At 34.0% G+C, this 20,501-nt stretch overlaps 1 long non-coding RNA gene across 1 annotated transcript in view; it reads right to left on the bottom strand.

Annotated features, from left to right (window-relative positions):
- Positions 1-5,787: 5,787 nt before the first annotated feature.
- LOC127553328 (uncharacterized) overlaps positions 5,788-20,501 on the bottom strand; it is a 78,270-nt gene continuing 63,556 nt past the window's right edge. The window contains exon 3 of the long non-coding RNA XR_007951725.1: positions 5,788-6,085. This is a non-coding gene — a long non-coding RNA (uncharacterized LOC127553328). The remainder of the gene's footprint in view (positions 6,086-20,501) is intronic.

The raw sequence follows: 20,501 nt of genomic DNA, 5'->3' as shown, positions 1-20,501 counted from the left end.
CACATATACATACATAGCTGTAGTAGCTATTCAGAAAATATTTGGTGAGTATAACTGAATTGTTGAATTATTGAATGCCATGGAATAGCCATAGTTTATATCCTAAATAATTAGAATAGATAATCTACTTGACAGAGAATAATCATTACATGTCAAGTGCTCCTTCCAGACAGCTTACTGGGGTTGGATAAGCCTCTTTCAAAGGATGCTCATGAGGGCTCACTAAGTGGATCCTAAGTGTATAATGAGAGACAGAAGGAACATGGCATAAGTATAGAATGGAATGAAAGAAAACTACATGTTGCTGGAGGAAAAGTTGTAACGACTGTGTAAACTTAAAAGATTTTAGTCAAATTTTATAAGGAAAGAAAGAAGAAACCAATGACACTGGCAAACTATAAATATGATAATTGGTAGATTATATTGGACAAAAAGTGAGAGAGAAATACAGTAATAAAGTGGGCACTGTACCAGTTACTAAATAGAGCATAGACAAGTGGCTTAGAGAGCCCTGGATAAAGCTCAAATGAGACATCAAAGACTTAGCAACAACAAATGCTATGTTGGAAAGCAAGCAGATCAACAACCAAAAAGATGAAAATAACAGCGACTTCATGGATTTGAAAGGCCTCAACTATAGAAACTCTAGAATCTTCAAGAAAATGCATACAAGAATTTGTAAATTGATAAATGGTCAAAGTATATGAAGAAGCAATTTTCCAAAAAAGAATTCAAAGCTATCAATAATCACATTAAAGTACTCTAAATCACTACTGCTTAGAGAAATGGAAATTAAAGCAACTCTGAAATATCACCTCATACATAGTATGACAGAAAAGAAAATTGACAAGTGCTGGAAGAGATGTGGAGAGACATGAATGCATTGCTGTTAGAGTTGTGAACTACTCTGGAGAATAATTTGGAACTAAATCCCAAGGCCTATAAAACTATGCATAATTTATCACCCAGAATTAGTAGATCTGGATCCTAAGAAAACTAAAGAAAAAGGAAAATGACCTATTGTACAAAAATAATTACAGCAACTCTTTATGGTGGCAAAGAATTGGAAACAGAGGATGCCCATCAATTAAGGAACAGATGAATAAGTTGTGGTATGTGATTGTAATGGAATACTATTGTGCTATTTAAAAAATAATGTACAGTTGAGTTTCAGAAAAACCTCATTAGACTCATAAGCACAGATACAAAGTAAAGTGAATAAAAGGAGAACATAATATGTGGTAACAGCAATATTATAATAATGATCAATGAAAGACAGCTAATCTGATTAAGACAGTAACCCAAAACAATTTCAAAGCATGCATCATGAAAAATTCTTCTAATCTCCAGAGAAAGAACTGATGAACTCTGAATGCAAATCAAAGAATACTTTAAAAAAAAAACTTTCTTTTTCTTGGTTTTGTGTGTCCATGCTTTCTTTTTCAACATGGTCAATATAGAAACAGGTTTTATGTGATTTTATGTGTATAATCAGCATCATATTGCTCATTTTTTTGTTATAGTTTTGTTTTGTTTTGTTTTGTTTTTTGCTGAGGCAATTGGGATTAAAGGACTTGCCCAGAATCACACAGCCAGGAAGTGTTAAGTATCTGAGGTCACATTTGAACTCAGGTCGTCATGATTTCTGGGCTGGCACTCTATCTACTGTGCCACCTAGCTGCCCTCTGTTTTTTGTTTTTGTTTTTGTTTTGTTTTGTTATATTGCTTATTTTTTCAAGAAGTAGGGGGAGGAAAACAATGGAGGGAGAGAATTTGGAACACAAAAATTTTTTTAAATAAATTTTTAAAAAATTATATGTAATTTATTGAAGCAAATAAAATGTTTTTTGTTTGTTTGTTTGTTTTGGCTGAGGCAATTGGGGTTAAGTGACTTGCCCAGGACCCCACAGCTAGGACGTATTAAATGTCTGAGGCCAGATTTGAATTCAGGTCCTCTTGACTTCAGGAGGACTGTTCACTGTACCACCCCAATAAAATGTATTTTTAAAATACAAAGAGGAAAACATCTTTAATATGCACAAGAAGAAAATCATTTCTTTAATAAAAGAGAATTAGATTTGCACTTTTCCCCATCATTGTTGAAATCCTGTGAGTAAGCAAATGAGCCTGCTCATCCAGCTCAGGTTTGTTCTGTCTCAGCCCTCTGACACATTTAGGCTGCTGGAAACCACAGCAGTGGTGGCAGGAGCACCATGGTGACAGGGGCAACCAGGGACACATTCAGAAATGGAGGTTTCAGGGGCTGATGTTGAAATGTATCTATTACTTGTCCAGATCAACCCACATTAACAGATGCTACTCACCAAGCTAAGTGTAGATATGGGGTGGGGAAATGGCAAGAAGTGAGAGAAGGATGGCGAGTGCCAAGCTTGGCAATCCACAAAGGTCAGTCATGCAGCCACAAGTCTGGCCACTTTCTAAGTATATCATGGTTGCTCTGGCCTCCCTTTCTCAGGGACAAGCCTGTTATACTTCCCCCCCACAAAACACACACACACACACACACACACACACACATCAAAAAGTCTCTTTTCTCTGACATTAAGCCTCTACTCTATGAGTCTCCCAATGCTAGGGGTCCAGTGACTAATACTGAAGCTTCATTGTTATCATTTAACATAAGATTATCTTTTACAAAGGAATATTTACTTCAAAGAAAGAGCAAGAGCAAACATACAAAATTTTCTCCATCACCTCACAGGCTTAATTACTCTCTATACGTGTCCCTTTGTAGATCTGAAGACCCATGAAAGACAATGGACTCCTAAGTGGAAGAAAACATTAATAATATTTCAAACATGTTTATAGGTCCACTAGTAGGATACATGGGATCCCATGAAAAATTTATTTTTTATTTTATTTTATTGTAATAGTATTTTATTTTCCAAATATGTGCAAAGATTGTTTTAAACATTTACTTTCACAAAACCTTGTGTTCTAAAATTTTCTCCATCTTCCCCTCCTATCCAAGACAGCAAGCAGTTCAATATAGAGTAAACATATGTAATTCTTCTAAACATTTTCGTATTTGTCATACTGTGCAAAAAAAAATCAGATTAATAGGGAAGAAGCATGGTAAGGGAAAAATAATTAAATAAAAAACAACAAAAAGCTGAAAATATTATACTTTAATCCATATTCAGTCTTTACTGTTCTCTCTCTGAAGAGATGGCATTTTCCATCATTAAGTCTATTGGAATTAAGTCTTGAATCACCTCATTGTTGAAAAGAGCCAAGTGCATCACAGTTGATGGTTATATAATCTTGTTGTTGCTAGATACAATATTCTCTTGGTTCTACTCACTTCACTTAGCGTCAATTCATGTAAGTCTTTCTGAAATCAGCCTGCTCATCATTTCTTATAGAACAATAATATTCCATCACATTCATATACCATAATTAATTCAGCCAATTCCTAGCTGAGGGGCATCCACTCAATTTTCAGTTTCTTCAGGAAAATATTTCTTGCAGGGCTCCTATCTATGTAATAATTTAATCAAACAGACATTACAGAATTTATGGGTTTATATGAAGTATGATGACTTACTGATGAAGGTATAGAATAATTAGCTAACAACATTCACCTTTTCATTAAAAGTATGGTGATTTAAAACACTGAACTGTTTACAGCTAAATTAATGGATGTAGACCCTCACCCCACTTGCTAGGATTACTTCAATAATCTCCTAATTGGTCTCCCAGCATCCAGCTTTTCCCTTTTCCAATTCATCCTTCATGGAGATGCTAAATTAATATAGTATAGGCTGATCATATCATTCCTTTCAGCAAGAAGCATTTATGACTCTCCACTGCCTTCATATCAAACACAAATTCCTCTATTCAGCATATAAAGCCCTTCCTAATTACATATTCCTTTTCCATGTGCAGTAAATGAATCCAGCCACATTTGCTATTCCCGGTACACAACATCCTTTCTCCTTTCTCGGTACTTTGCACAGAAGTCCCTCCAGTCTGGCATCCTTTCCCCTCCTTACCTCCATCTCTTGAAATCCTTCATATCCTTCAATCCTCACCTCAAAACTTCAAGAGTTTCCCTAATTCTCCCAGTTGTTATATCCCTTCCAAAAATCACTGGGTATGGTATTTACCTTTATATAATCTATATTTATTCATCTGTGAACATAGTGCTTCTCTTTAGTAAAATGTAAGCTACTTGAAGACAGGCATTGCCTCACTTTGGTATTAGGATCTCTAGAATATAGTACAGGAGTTGACATGTCACAGACTCTTTGACATGTGCTTATTAATGGCACTGACATTACAAAAGTCCTTGCCTGCCTTCACAGAGTTCACAAATTATGACACATCCACAAATAACTATAATGTTAACTAAATTATGATGAATACAAGATCGAGGTACAAAGAGCTCAAGAAAAAATATAGGTTAAAGAGAAATTGAAGCTAGAAGAATCAGAAAGAAGTGGCACCTAAGTTAAACATGCAGGGAAAAGGAGGCTTTTGACAGGCATGAGGTGAAGAGAGAGGACATTCCAGACTCAGGGGACATAATACAAATTCACAGGGCAGGAGCTATCAGAGTTTTGGAGAATAACTCCTCTTCCTATCTGGTTGAAATATAATATCATAAAACTAGCAATGCAAATAAAATGTAATAATGGTCATATACAAATTCAAATAAAATCTGGAATGAAACAAAAATTTCCACCAAAAACAAAACATAAAAAGCAATTTTAAAAAATTTTAAGGGGCTAGATGGCACTGTGGATAGAATGTTGAACCTGAAGTGAAGATAATTCATCTTATTGAGCTCAAATCTGGCCTTAGGTGCTCAGCTGTGGGATCCTGAACAAGTCACTTAATCCTGTTTGCTTCAGTTTCTCATCTACAAAATTAACAAAGAAAAAAATGACAAACCATTCTGGTATCTTTGCCAAGAAAACCCCAGATGGGGTCACAAAAAGTCACTCAGCTTAAATGACTGAACAGCAAGAATAGTAAATAGAGTGTTGGTCTTGGAGCCAGGACCACCTGGATTTCAAAACCTTCTTCCAAAACATACAAGCTGGGTCTGAGTAAGTCAAAACTTCTCAATACTGTAGGTCACTAAGTTTATATGTCACAGAGAAGATACAGGCCTGCATGAGTAAAAGGAACTCTTTTATCTCAGAACTCTCTATACCAGAGATTTCATAGTCTCTAGCTTATTAATAGAGGCAGTTGCTGGTACAATGGATAGAATGTTGGGCCGGGAGTCAGGAAGACCTGGATTCAGATTCTGTCTCAGCTGTATACTAGCTGTGGCCTTAGACAAGTAATTTAACTTCTGTTTGCTTCCTCAAATATAAAATGAGAGTTATAATAATACTTCCTTTGCAGCTAAGTTCTAGGGATCAAATGAGATAATATTTGTAAAAAGCACTTAGCATAGTACCTAATACATAATAGGTACTATATAAATATCTTTCTTTCCTCCCTAATCAAAAGTGATTGCTCTGATTACTATAAAAATATTTACCAATTTTTGACTTATTATTGAGTGTTGCCTTATGTCTCTTTCAAAGACATCATTCTATATGTTTAGTTAACTACATAAATCAAATTAGCTGAGTAATTTATTATGAAAACAATTATTTTTAATAAACGTGTCTTATCTGCCAAGACATTTATGGAGTTTTTTCAAGAAAATAATAAAATAGATTTAATAACAATTCTCATTAACAATTAATATCTTAATAAAAGCCTAAATTTTGTATTATTAAAAAAGAAATACAACATTTGAAAACGTTCACCTTTATCTCCTTTTTAATATTTACTTTTGTATATATTTCATAGTTCAACCTATTAGTACAGTATTACATGCATATAAATTACAAATACACAAAATGTTTTGCTGATAGATTGTCAAAATAATTTGGAGAACATTGTCTTGAAACACTCAGAGTTCAAATGATTCTCCCACGGTCACACAGCTACTGGTGTCAGGGGCCAGCCTGCTCTTTGCCAGCCTCTCTCTCCACAGCTCTTCACGTAGAGCAGAAATCTTCTTCCTTACAGATTATACCCCTTACCTCTATTTCTCCACCTGTAAAGGAACAGAAAATGAAAAAGTGTGTTTCTAAATCCAAATTGATTATTTTTGAGGGTTCAAAGACAATGATTGAGATGTCTAGTTAAGATGTTTCCATGAGGGAAGAAATGTAGCTATGTAACCTGGGGCAAATCACATAACATTGTTTACCTCAGTTTCTTCATCTGTAAAACAAGCTGGAAAAGGCAAAGGCAAACTACTTCAATTTCTCTACCCAAAAAACTCCAAAAGAAAACTCCACAAAGAGTTAGACATAACTGAAAAGACTGAATCGACAAGAAGATTTAAATTGAAATTCTGCTTAGGGGCCTACTGGCTTCATGAACTTGGGCAATTTGATTTAATCTCTCATCCTAAATTTCCTCACCTGTAAAAATGGGATGACAATAGCACCTCTCTCCCAGGATTGATGTGAGGATTAAATGAGATAAATGTAAAGTGTTTTACAAACCTAAAAATGCTATATAAATGACAACTGTTATTGTTATTCTGTCTCCACTATATACTTAGTCTTATCACTTGGAACTGGGAAATCTCATCATAAGGTGTTTGGGAACTGGAAAAGAAGCGTGAGAGAGTGAGATTGAACACCTCCTGCACTTAGCTCCTTCTTTAGCTGCTGGAAGAAAGATCCAAGATGCCTTTGGCCAAGTAGATTTTTCTCCATCAAGCAAAGGACTTTGCTTCTTCTGAAGGGACTGATTTAGGCAAAGCAGTCCCCAGCTTACATGCATGATTCAGGGTATTGCTGGGAAAATCCCACAACTTTCCTAATGCATGATCTTGTCCCTGGACTCTGCTTCTAATCTATCTAGGAGCTGAGTGTGCTGATGGATCTGGATGAGCTTGTCCCTTTTAGTCAGAGTGTAAGGAGTGTAAGGCTGAAGTGTGAGGTGTTTTTTGTTTGTTTGTTTGTTTGTTTGTTTTTGCCCTATAGAGCTGGAGCCTCAGGAAGAGGATTAATTAAAATAACCAGAACAAATCCTAGCCACTCTCCTGAAGAAACTAGAAGTAGAGATGCCTCTGAATACTTCCCACCTCACTTTCTCCAACCACAATTTAGCTTACTAAATACAAAATTTGCAACCATCTATTTCAGCTTAAAAATCAGAAGCTACTTCCCCTCCCATCTTTCACCACTAGCAATCTTCACATCACATTATCCAGGTCAATTTGCTAGTTCAATTCAGATATTCCAATATCCTAAACAATATATTCCAAAACAAAAAAGGGAGGAGGGGCAACAGCATTCACTTGGTTTACAGGTCATTCATAATTATTTTGTTTTATTCTGATATTTTTCATTTTTATCTTAATAATTTTAATAATTTGTGTGTCCACAATGGTGCCTCCAAAGTGCCTAAAAAAGGAAAGGACCCCAGAGTAGAGTACTTGCTTGCTGGCTTTCCTGCCTGCTTATTTTTTCTTGCACCTGAAAGCAAAGATAAGGAAACTCATTCCCTAAGTAGTGTTTGGTACCCTTAGGCAAACCTCCCCCTGAAATAGATTATAGTTATTGACTTGCTTGGGTTCAGATATTATTAATCCTGTGCTTCAAGTTCTGTATTGTCATGGATGATTTGTCTTATTGATATGTTTACTCTCTCTAACTGTATAGTTTGTGATCCAGCCACATGTTTCTATTCTTTAAGATTCTTGGACAGCAGAATATAACAATAAAGGATCTATTCTTGATTCAAATTTTCAATTTAATTTCTCTTGCTCTGCCTTTAGTAACATTTAAGGATAGTTTTATACTATCATTTCTGTGATGTTTCTTTTGATATTTTAAGGCCAACTCCCTTGTGTTTTTTTTCCTCTTTCCATAAGTAAGCCTGAATTTATATTATAATCTTCTTAAGTGCGGAGAATACTTATTACTATAAACCCTCTGTAAATAATCTAAAAAGAGTACCATTAATAAAAATATTTTCATAATATCATCATTTTATATGTGTAATTAACTACAGGGTCACTACTGGAAAAATCTAAGTGTATATATAATGAAGAAAGAAGCTCTAGCCCAGAAATAATGTTTCAGGATAAACAAACTCTTTCCTCTTATATTCCAGTAGCAGCTACTAATAATTGCACACACTGGGTGTGAAAGTTATCGTTAAATAACTTTGTGTTGCTTAGTAAATAAACAATCTTAAGGCATTTAAAATCAATTCGCTCCATAATGGAACTCTGTAAATGCCATTGAAGGAAGACAAAAGCTTTTTTTGTCTCTCATTATCAAGAATCCTCACATTTTCTTAAGCTTTATTTCTTTGCAAAAAAACATCATTTAACAATTATCCCCATTCCTATCCCAGTTCTGAGATCTATTGTTTGGGATCTAGAGATTTAAAAAACACAAGGTTGTATAATAAACATTTACTTAGGTATTCAGATAGTGGTATGATGACATTTCTATGAGTACTGTTTCCTAAAGGGAAATGGCAATTACACCATGACTTTCTGTCCTGAATAATTCTTGTCTGTCTTTCAACAAATTCAACATAAATGATCCACCTAAAAAGCTGGATAACTTTTCCCTAGTTCTTTTAATATCTTAACAATGATAGTATATTGTAATATTTGGCTAACCAGCCATTGTATCAAAGTTTACCACTTGACTGATCTTCTTCCTTTTCCAGTCATACATATCTTTAATGTTCTCTCTTCCAATTTTTGTTCATTTTGTTGTTGGTAAAATATCACAGTCTGCTTACATGCACCTTTTCATTGACTTTATCTCATTTATAATTTGCAATTTGTAAGCATTTAACTTGACTGGGAAGATAGTAAACCTAAAGAAATAGGTTTTTATAGGAAAATAGATTAATAATTATAAGCTCTGCATTTTTTCTCAAATGCAATACACAATTTTCTCCGAGAATTTAACTCAGGGCATAGATTACTGTCCATCTGAGGTACCTGATCAAGAGATAGGGAGATAGATAGATGGGGAGTGAGGTTGGGGAGACAGAGACAGACAGACAAACAGAAATATGCATGCATAGATGATGGATATGTGGGTTATCTGTGTAGCTAAAACTGCAATTAAGGTAATATATAATTTTTGTGAACTTTGTTTTTCTGATTGTAGATCAATTGAACTATTATAAAAATTAGAGATTTCAGTGAAGTGACTTGGTAATGTTCCAGAGCTTAATGTAATTGGAATAATGTTATCTATAAATAAACTATCTTGAAAAACTTTATTAATGATCAGCAACCTCTTTTCTCTATGGATTAGATATAGGATGGCTTTATCTCCTGAAGTCCAGTGCCATATTACCAGCTACTCATTGGACTTAACAGCTTGATTGTGGAAGTGGCAGTAGGCATCTCAAATGCAACATGTACAAAAATAAATTTATTGTGTGTTCCCTCTAACCTAGCTGCAATAGGAATGACTTGTTCTAATAATCTGGATGGGAACGATGATAGTAGATCACACTGAGCTGTTAGAAATTTATCACAAATGTCCCAGCATCTTTAAAAGGCAATAAAAACATCCTTGAGACTTGATTGGTCCAACATACTTAGGCTAAAATAACTGACATAAATTTACATTTACCTAAGATATAAACTCATAACCAAATTATTCATGCTCCTCAAGCTTGATGTGAAAGTCAGCACAATTTAATGACTGGGTATACCCCGATAAGGAACTAGAATAGAAGTGGGGGGAGAGTTGCATCCAACTGAAATAATTCTGTATTTCCTTGTTGAGTATTCTTCCCATTCTATTATTAAGTAAACTTCTTTTGTAAAATATTATATTGTCTACATATATCTTATTTCATCCTAATCTTAAATCTGAATTAACAGACTAACCTTAATTAGATTTTCCCATGAACACCAACACTCTTCCAAATTTCCCTTTTCCTGTTTAGGGGAATTCTTCTAGTCATCTCAGTTTGCAATATTGGATTCATCTTTACTATTCTGTCTCCCTTGATCCTACATCCTATCAGTTACCAAATATTATTACTCCTACTACTGCAACCTCTCATTCATCCATTTTTCCCTTTGCCACTCACATAGTCACTCTATGCTAGTTCAGGTCCTCAACCTCTTCCACCTAGACTATTGAAATATAACCTTCTAATTGGTCTCCCAGCCTCCAATATGTCTATCTCTATTTATCTTCCACATAGCTGCACAATTGAAATTTTTAAACATCGAATTGATCATGTCAATATCTTCCTATTACTTCTAAGAATAAAATAATATGTAAACTACTCATCCAGACATTTAAAGCCATCTACAATCTGGATTCCTCTTATCTTATATTATTCCTCTTCATATACTCTCCAATTTATTCAAAGTGATCTACTAATTGTTCCCTCATTCCATTTCATCTTATATACTTGCACCTTAGTATAAATGTTTTGCTACATCTGGAATGAACATCTTCCTCTCTTTCACTTCATAACATCCCAAGTTTCCTTTAAAGTATTGTATTGGTGCCACTTCCTATACCTGAGGGACTTTTCTGATCCTTTTCCCAGTTATTAGAATTTTCTCCCTCTAGAAATTCTTTGACTTTTTTTGTATATACTTTGTATTCACTCAGTTGTGTAATATAGTATCCCTAGGTAGAACATGACACTCCATGAAAGCATAGAACCTTTCATCTTTTTTTATCTCCTAGCACATAGTAGGCATGTAGTATTTGTGTGTTGAAATGAACATCTGGTAAAACTTTGTTTGCATATCTTTCTGTTTTAAATTTGCCTTGATATTAAACTTCAGGGAACTGAACTAAGTATTTATCATTGGGGATTCTATAGAAACAATGATACCACTAAGAATTTCTGTGCCCAAAGCAAATAAAATAAAAGGTGACTTCAATTTGAAGGTGGAACTACTTTGTAGCAAAGAGATAATGACTTGAGAACATCATTGCAAAACCACTGCTGGAAAGGTAAGGGCTATGGGAAAGGAAATAGTGTGGGGTGGGAGATCACCCTAGTATACCATCTGATATCTTTCTGATTATATTACTTCTTGTCAAATTCTATTGCTTTGGGTTGCTGCAAATTCTATAAATATCCTGTAAAATGAGGGTCTTGGAGCAGTGACCCAATCACTTTGCCTAGATACAATTCCACATAGAATCTTGAATTATATTAATATACTCAATATGAACTTTTTAAAAAGAAAATTATAATTTCTTAATAAATAATGAATTTTTTTGTTGATACAAAAATTTTTGGGTATTGTTTTTTTTTAAAGCACCATACCCTACATACAGTGGAGATTTTGCATATTGCAAACCTCTCAGTGAACATAAAGATATGGTATGCAGGGGTCCTCAAACTTTTTAAATAGGGGTCCAGTTCACTGTCCCTCAGACTATAGTCAGAGGGCCAGACTATAGTAAAAACAAAAACTTTGTTTTGTGGGCCTTTAAATAAAGAAACTTCATAGCCCTGGGTGAGAGGGATAAATGTCCTCAACTGCTGCATCTGGCCCACGGGCCACAGTTTGAGGACCCCTGAAATAATTCGTGAAAACTTTGGTGACTTCCCTTTCTTGTTTTCTGAAAAAGGGTCTATTGTCTTCATCAGACTGCCAAAGGAATCGATGATCCATAGAAAGGTTAAGGATCTCTTCCCTAAAGATACAACAAAGATCAGTGCATCCAAATTTACCTATTTCAAAAGGTTACATTCTTTGGATAACTCATTGATGGTGGTTGTGTTTGTCACTTGAAATGGACATTAAGAAGCTGTACAATATAGAATATCTGGGAATACACCTGCCAAAACAAATCCAGGAAGTATATAAACAAAATATTTTTAAATAACTTTTTATGCAAATAAAATCATATTTAAATAATTAGAGAAGTGTTAATTTTTCATGGAGGACCAATACAATAGAAATGACAATTTTGCCTAAACACCTATATATTCAATGCCATCCCAATTAAACTACAAAAAAATTGTTTTACTAGAAAACAATAAACAATTACTAGAAAAAATAAAATTCATTTGGAAGAATAAAAAAAATCAGGAATATCAAAGGAAACAATGAAAGAAAATAAAGGAAAGAGATTTAGCAGTGCCAGATCATTAACTGTAGTATAAGGCAGTAATTATCAAGACTCTCTATTTACGGGTTAAAAAATAGAAAAGTAGGTTAATGGAACATAGTAGACATACAATTTATAGCAGCGAAAATTATATAGTAGCCTTGTATTTGGCAAATGTAAACACTTAAGATTTGGGAATTCATTAATTAGTAAATATTGTTGGGAAAACTGGAAAACAATGTGGCAAAAATTTGGCATAGACCATATTTTACACCATGTACCAAGATAAGGTCAAAATGGATACATGACCATAATATACACAGTCTAACAGAGATATTACCAAATAAATTAAAGTACATGGAATACATAACCAGATTTATGGATAAATGAACAATTTATGAATAAACAAGAGATAGAATGAGTTGTAAAGTGAATAATTTTGAAATTATATTTAAAAGGTTTTATACAAATAAAAGAAATGTAGCTAGAAGCAAAAGAAAAGCAGAAAATTGGGAAGAAATTTTATCAAATATATTAATTACCAAATTGTGTCAAATACATAGAAAATTTAGTAAAATCTATAAGAATGAGTCATTTACCAATTGATAAATGGTTAAAGGATATGGATGGGTAGTTTTCCAATGAAAAAATCAAAACAATTTATAGTCATATAATAATTTTGAAATTATTATTGAATAGAGAAATACAGATTAAAAGAACCTTGAAATATCATTTTTTATCTGTCAAATGGATTAAAATGATTGACCAGGATGGCAACAAATGTTGGAGATGTAGAAAAATTGGAACATTAATTCATTGTTGATAAAATTATGAACTAATCCAATATTATCTTACATTCTTTGATCTAGAAATACCACTAATAGGTTTATTTCCTTTTTTATAAATGAAATATTTTATTTTTATTAATATAGCTTTTTATTTACAAGATATATACATAGGTAACTTTTCAGCATTGACAGTTGCAAATCCTTTTGTTCCAACTTTTTCCTTCCTTTCTCCCACTCCTTCACCCAGATGGCAGGTTGACCAATACATGTTAAATATGTTAAAGTGTAAGTTAATAGGTTTATTTCCAAAGATGATAAAGGAAAAAGGAAAAAGAAGCTATATGTTCTAAAATATTTGTAGCAACTCTTTGTGTGGCAAAGAAATGGAAATTGTGGGACTGCTTGTTAATTGGAGAATGACTGAACAAGTTATGATATATGACTATGATGGAATACTACTATGTTATAGGAAATTATAAACTTGATGGTATTAGAAAAACATGGATAGACTTGCATAAAATAATGAAAAGTCAAATGAAGAGAACCAAAAATATACTGCATAGAGCAATAGCAATATTAAGAACAATTTCAGTGAATAAACAATTTTGACTCTCATAATTAATCAAGTTAACTACAAAGGATTTTATGAAAGAAAACATTATCTGCATCCAAAGAAAGAATTGATAAATAGATGTATGTATGGAATGCTTTTACATATATACTTTTATGTGAATGTATGTATATATATGCATATATATACATGTGAATATATATTATATATATATGTGTGTGTGTGTGTGTGTGTGTGTATACATATTTATATCTAATCTGGCCATTGCTAGAGTAAGAGAAGAGAAGAAAAAAGGAAGAAATTTACATGATAACTTTTTTATATATGTTTAAAAGGAATAGTGAATTGTATTTGGTAGATTTGCAATTTTATGTGCAATGATTTTTTTATTATACTATGTTATAAAAATGTTTATTTTATTCAATAAATTAAAAATAAAATAAATAAAATTTTTAAATTGCTTTGCTTTAACAGACTATATCATAGAATGATGGACATTGTAGTCCATCTTTGTGAATCTTTTACATTTTTAAATTTGTCATTTCTAGATCTTTTCATCAGAGTTTCCCTGTTATTTGTGCTTTGAAATTTTATCCAATGTAACTCAATATTTTAAAACATAAATCACTATAAAATGAGGGATTTCATAATGATTCATTATTTCATGTCCTTTTTGAGGGACTTCTATGTGTGAGATATTTTACAAACAGTATTTGGGTCCTAAAACCTTTGACTACTAAGATCATCAGGAAACACATTTTATAATATAGGTAAAGGTTCAACATAGAAATCACTTCACCTTGGTCATATAATATGTATGAACTTCAATTATCTTAATTCCAAGAGCATAAATTCTGGCCTGGCAGATCCACTCACTGAAAGGTGACTCCTTACTCACTTCTGAAAAAAGAACTTGCAGAAAGGGTTATTTATGTGTTCCCCTGCTTTCTCCAATAGGTCACCCAGAATTATTTGCTAGGAATAAAAATGAGGAGTTGCAGCTATGTCATCATTACAGAGCCCTGAATCCAGGATTGTATATTCTGCCCTTGATATACCATTTAGTGATAACTACTAGTGGGCTTTGATGGAGGGATATATGTCTGATCCAGATATAAGGTGATTGAAAGAAAACACTCCGTACCAAAAATTAAAAAAAAAAAAAGGTACATCCTATCTTTGATATATCATTTGGTGATAACTACTTCTGAATTGGACTTTTGGGGGGTACAACTCTGATCCAGAAATAGGAAAGTGATGATTGGGAAAAGGAAAAAAAAAAAAACTTCTCCATATCACTAATGAAAACCAAATTGCCTCTGTACCCCCTCTAAAAGTTTTTCAAGGATCCAAACCATAGTCTATTTTGATAGTGACTTTATCTCTTCCAGGAGCCACACCTAGCCCATTGAATTAGTCCAGGCAGTCCTCCAGTACCTACATTAGGAGTGGTAACTGATGAGATGGGGAAATGTCCATATAAGACAGAGGAAAGGGAATTTTTCTGGTGATCATAGGTCTGCAAAGAGTCTGAAAGATTCACGAAGGTAGAAGAAGTTTTATTATGGAAGGGGACCTCTATATCAATAAACGACCTGGAGCACTTCCTTGGTTTTAGAGACTGTGCTCTGATAATGATTCTTACTCTTCCAATAGAGAGCAGAGGGCTCCTAAGATATGGGATCTTCTATCCCATACTACTATCATTCCATAAACAAGATGATAAAAAATAACCCAAAGCTTCCCAGTGGACAAGATAGGCAAAAGCACATTAGATTTTAAAATCTGCTTATCTTAATCTATGTATTGGTCTACTTTGGATAAGACATGGAGATTGGATGGATTTCTCATGGAGAACAATCCAATGGTAACACAATGAAGGCAACCCTCACATAAGCCACGTCTCTTCCCACCATGCCTTTCTCCACATGGATTGTTGCCATTATCTGATTGATACATAAAATCACTTCTCTTAGTCTCTCAGTCAGTCACTCTTCACTCAGTCACTTGAAGTAAAAAAAACTCATCTTGAGGGAATATGATACAATATCATCATTCACTCTACCCATAAGAACCTTCATATTGATTGGCAGTGTGGTCTCAAGGTGAACAGTTCTGTGAAAACTAATATTCTAAATTCAGTTGGGTTATGTTTTATATATAACATGAAATCCATTATATGAAAACACTTGCCTTTATGATCTCACAAAATTCAATGAATTTGAAATTCATTCAAATCAAACAATAAATATTTATTGAGTGCCTATTATGTTCACTATACTTGACATTGTAGAGAATATAGAGAAGACATGGTACATAGCTCTCATTCCAGCAAGAAGCTATTTATACATTAATCCAGGTGAATGAAAGATCACTCCACCTCAGGCAATCAAGAAAAATCCTTGATGGAGATAGGACATGATCTGATCCTTAAAGAAAAAAATAGTCAGTCCACAATCAACAAATATTTAAATGGGGGCAGCTATGTGGCAAAGTGGATAGAGCACCAGCTAGAAAATCAGGAGGACCTGAGTTCAAATTTGACCTCAGAAACTTAACACTTCCTAGTTGTGTGATCCTGGGCAAGTCACTTAATTCCAATTGCCTCAGCAAAAATAAATAAATAAATAAATGAATTAAGTGCTTGTTCAATCATTTTTTAATCTTTCCCAATTCTCCATGACATCTATTTAGGATTTTCTTTGTTTTGCTTTTTTTTTTGGGGGGGAGGTGTATATGTGAATATATGTTTATATATGTGAATAAATATATTTAATTTTTGAATTACATGTAAAACTTTTTTTTACATTTGTTAAGTTCCAGATTCTTTCCCTTCCCTCCCACATTGAGAAAGCACATGTGAAGTTATGCAAAACTTTTCCATAAAAGTCATATTGCAAAAGATAACAGATCTTCCCTACCTCACCCTCCTCAAAAAAACTTAAGAAAAATGAAGTTTAAAAAAATCATGCTTTAATCTGTATTGATAAAATAAGTTTTTTCTCTGAATACAAAAAGCATTTTTCATCATTTGGGGTTTTCTTAGCAAAGATACTAGAGTAGTTTGCCACTTTCTTTTCCAGCTTATTTTTACAGATGAGAAAACTGAGGCAAACAGGGCTTAGTGATTTGCCCAGGGTCATACAGCTACATGTATGAGGCCAGATTTGAACTCAGGTAGATATTTCTTCCTCACTCTGGGCCAAGTATTCTGTCTGCATTATGTAAATGCTTACTATATACAAAATACTGTGCTAAATACTGGAGATATAAACATAGGATTGATCTCTTTCCCTGACTGGGAAATTGATGAAAAAAAATCCTGTTACAATTTCTATAGATCTCCTGTCTCACAAAATATCCTATGAACCTAGCTTTCCTTAATGAGATAATTAATGCACGAAGATTCAAACTCATTATGATACCTTATAGGAGCTAGAGTTCTGAGGAATTGCACAGATTGGATAGAACCCCTTTCATTTTACGTAAGAGTGTGTTGGTAACCATTGGTTTAACAACCAGCTCTCTTGGGAAGGAGAATATATACATTATAGAATTTGAAATTAAATTTAAAATGTTAAATTTTTCTGCATCATTTTAAAACTCTAGACATCAACAAAACAATAAATAAAGCCTTGATTTGCAGCATTTGGAGATTTCTGAGGGGCAAATGAGCACACTAAAATTTTTAATAATCAGTTCACACAAGCTAGTTTGAGCTTGTTCCATCATTTCTGATTTCACTGTTACTAGCAGAGGAAAAATGACTTCTCCAAGATTAAGCAACAATTCAATCTGGCTTTAGACTCCAAATACAGAGTTCTTTTAATTCTATCACATGATCTCTCACCCCAGAAACTACAGCCAGTATCGATTCCACTACTCTCTCAGAATCCCAAGTCAGAGGTCAGGTTATATAAAAGGTCATAGGCTATATTCATCATAGATCCTTTTTAATGGTTCTTCTGTCATCCCCTGGTACTGTTTAAGTGAATCTTATTTCATCAGGCTATAAAAAGTATATTGCCATAATTCCCCTTTATTGGCTAAAAACATATTGATCTTAAATCATTTTTTCATCATGTTGGATATAGTCCAGGATTAATGCTTTCCATGCTGCATAACTAAAAGATGGTTCAAAGTTATGGCTTGCTGCTAGTCAAATAACATTTTAATCAAAACAAAGATAAGAAGGAAGGATTGAAATGGAGAGTTCAACTTGGCTCCCCCTACACAGTTTTTGTTCTTTGCCACCACACATCACTTTCTTCAGCTGGAAACCTTCAAAAAACGTTGGGCAGAGAGAAAATCAAGTCAACTTGGATCCACACTATTTTTGTGTAATTTTATGGCAAAACCTCTTTCCTACACTGAAATAGGTTTTAGGGTCATAGTTTCTCTATAGGTATTGGACCTTTCTAACTCTAAATAAAATAGAGGCTTGGTAACAAGAACTTGCTCCTGACCAAGAAGATGAGGTTCAAAACTATTGATTGGCAGTTGTGATTGCCCACTCAGCAATCACTCTTACCAGTTTCTCCTAATTCCCAGGACCTCACAAGAATCTCTGGCCACTGTCTTTTACAATGCTTATACCAATTTTACCAAACTTACTTTAATTACAATAAAGAAGGAGGGTATTGAGGTATGGAATTGTTATAGCTGCTATTGGTAGAGCTGAGAAGGGTTTTATACTCTGTCTTCCACTCTGAAGATTCCTATATACTGCACATAATAACTGGAAGAAGTAAGGCTTCTTTGAAGGTGTTTACCAAGATGTTTTGGACAGTTACCAAGCAGTTGTGCTGAAAAGAGACAAAGAGAGATGGAAGAAAAGGAGGAGTTAGAAAGGGGAGATAGGAAGAAGTAAGGAAAGAGAGAAAGACCTCCTGTGAGGTCAGCAGCCTCCTAATTCTAAGGCTGGAGAAAGACTTGAGTGGTAAAAAGCTCAGAAGAAGCCTACAAAAAAGAAGACTTTTGATGTGATGAAAAGAATTATACTGTAATGTAGGCCTTTTTGGACTACGGGGGTATGGTGGCTTTGTAATGTCCCTTAGGGAGAAAAGTGGAAGGGTTGAGGAGGAACGATGATAGAATGGAAAAGAGAATAGAGAAATTAATAGAGTGAGAGAAAAGAAAGGAAGAAAGAGAAAAAGATAAAGTAGAAGGAATGAGAGAAGTGATAATACAGAAGGGAGGCAAGGAATGGCAATGAGATGAAAGAGAAAGTTCTCCTAATTTCAGTTGCTGTAAGCTTTCCCAGTGTCTTGATTTTTGTGTTCCTTTCTATCATTCCTGACTCTGGGGAAGTATTCCAGACTATGGTGCTACACTACCTAAAATCCTAGGCACAAATAATATTTAAAGGCTCAATGGTGAAAAGTCTATTAGCAACAGATGCATCTCAGACAATACCGGAGATGTCTTCTTTCAAGTTTACCTGTAAGATGAGTCCTTATAAATCCCCAAGACCATTAAGCAGCAATTCAAATACAAACCCAGGCTTCAAATTCCAAAGTCAGAGACAAGGATTACAACAAAAATGGAGACAACAAGAGACAGAGTTAGAAAGATGGAAAACATTGTTGTAAGTGAAACATGAAAAGCTAGTGGTGTTAAGAAAGCCAAAGAAAACCAAATCAAGCCATGAAAAGAGGCTATCTCTGACTGACAATTTTGCTCAGCACAAACTCCAGTATACCTCTCTTTACTGCTCAAGTCACACTGGTCTTAAAAAAGAAAATCTTCTAGAATTTGGATCTTTTACAGTAAGCTAGTCACCAGAAACTTTGAGACTCATGTTCATTCAGTGCCATGTTGCCTCTGGATGCAATCCTACCCCCATCCTCCCAGCTTTTAGACTAAGTGGGCTTCGAGAGCTTGATTTAGAACTACTTCCATGGGACCTCCCTTCTTTGCTTGCAAAAGTCTGTCAGACTTAGAAGGACTTTATTCCCTTCAGAGGTTCATGAACATATCTGCTTCCTTCAAGGCCTCTACTAGGCACAGTTCCTTAAAATCAGGACCCATCCATTGTCAAGGCTTTCCCTACCCAGTGTCCTAGACTGTCCACAAATCTTAAATCAGCCTACAACTGCCTTCCAGATTTGTACAGTCTTAGGAATCCAATAACTTTTTTTCTAATTGTCTTGATCAAAAGAAACCTTGTCTTAGCCTTATTTTCAAAAAGATGTTAGTTTAAAAAGTCTTCTGGGTTGAAATAGAAATTGAACTTAGATCAACATTCTTTGCTATATTCCACAATGAATTTTTAAAAATGAATATTTGACCTAAGCATTAAAAAAATAAGAGAAGTAGATTTTATATCTTTCATTACTATAGGTAGGAGGATGAATTCTTAACCAAACAGTAGGAGCAATTACCAAAAAAAAAAAAAAAAAAGGTAATTTTAATTATAAGAAATTTAAAAACTTTTGCATAAATTAAGTAAAAATAGGTAGGATAAAAAGAGGAAATGTCAACTGAGAAAAATATTAGGTCAAATTTCTCTATTATTGATATATCCATATTATCCAAGATATATAGACAACCCCTATCAATAAAGGTGACGAGGTTCATCCTTGAAAGTTTGATCTAGAGGTTACTATTCTAGGTGAAGAGAATAGATCACCGGTAATATAAGGTGGATGGCAATAGGGATGGAACTTTACAGTAAAGAAAGGTTGTCACCAGAAGAAATACATTACTATGAGAGAACTGTCAGATGTTGTAGACTAAAACTATAAGCCTGATCATGTCATACAGCATGGGGCCAGCAGAAACATGTAGCATGATTACAGTGTAAGTCAATAGAAAGGGATACTTTAACTGTGTGAACATAGGAGGGCACTTAACCCTGTTTCTCTTTTTACTCATCTGTAAAATGGCAATAATAGCTCCTATCTCCCAAAGTTGTTATGAGTCAGATAAGATAATAACTGTAAAACACTTAGCACATTTAGCACAGTGCCTGGAACACAGTTAAGAACTATGTAAATGTTAGTTTATCATTGTTACTAT

Source organism: Antechinus flavipes, chromosome 3 (genome assembly GCF_016432865.1).
Source record: "Antechinus flavipes isolate AdamAnt ecotype Samford, QLD, Australia chromosome 3, AdamAnt_v2, whole genome shotgun sequence".
In the NCBI taxonomy this organism is placed as follows: Eukaryota; Metazoa; Chordata; class Mammalia; order Dasyuromorphia; family Dasyuridae; genus Antechinus; species Antechinus flavipes.
Note: the sequence above shows the minus strand (reverse complement) of the source record. Positions and strands in the feature narration are given on the sequence as shown.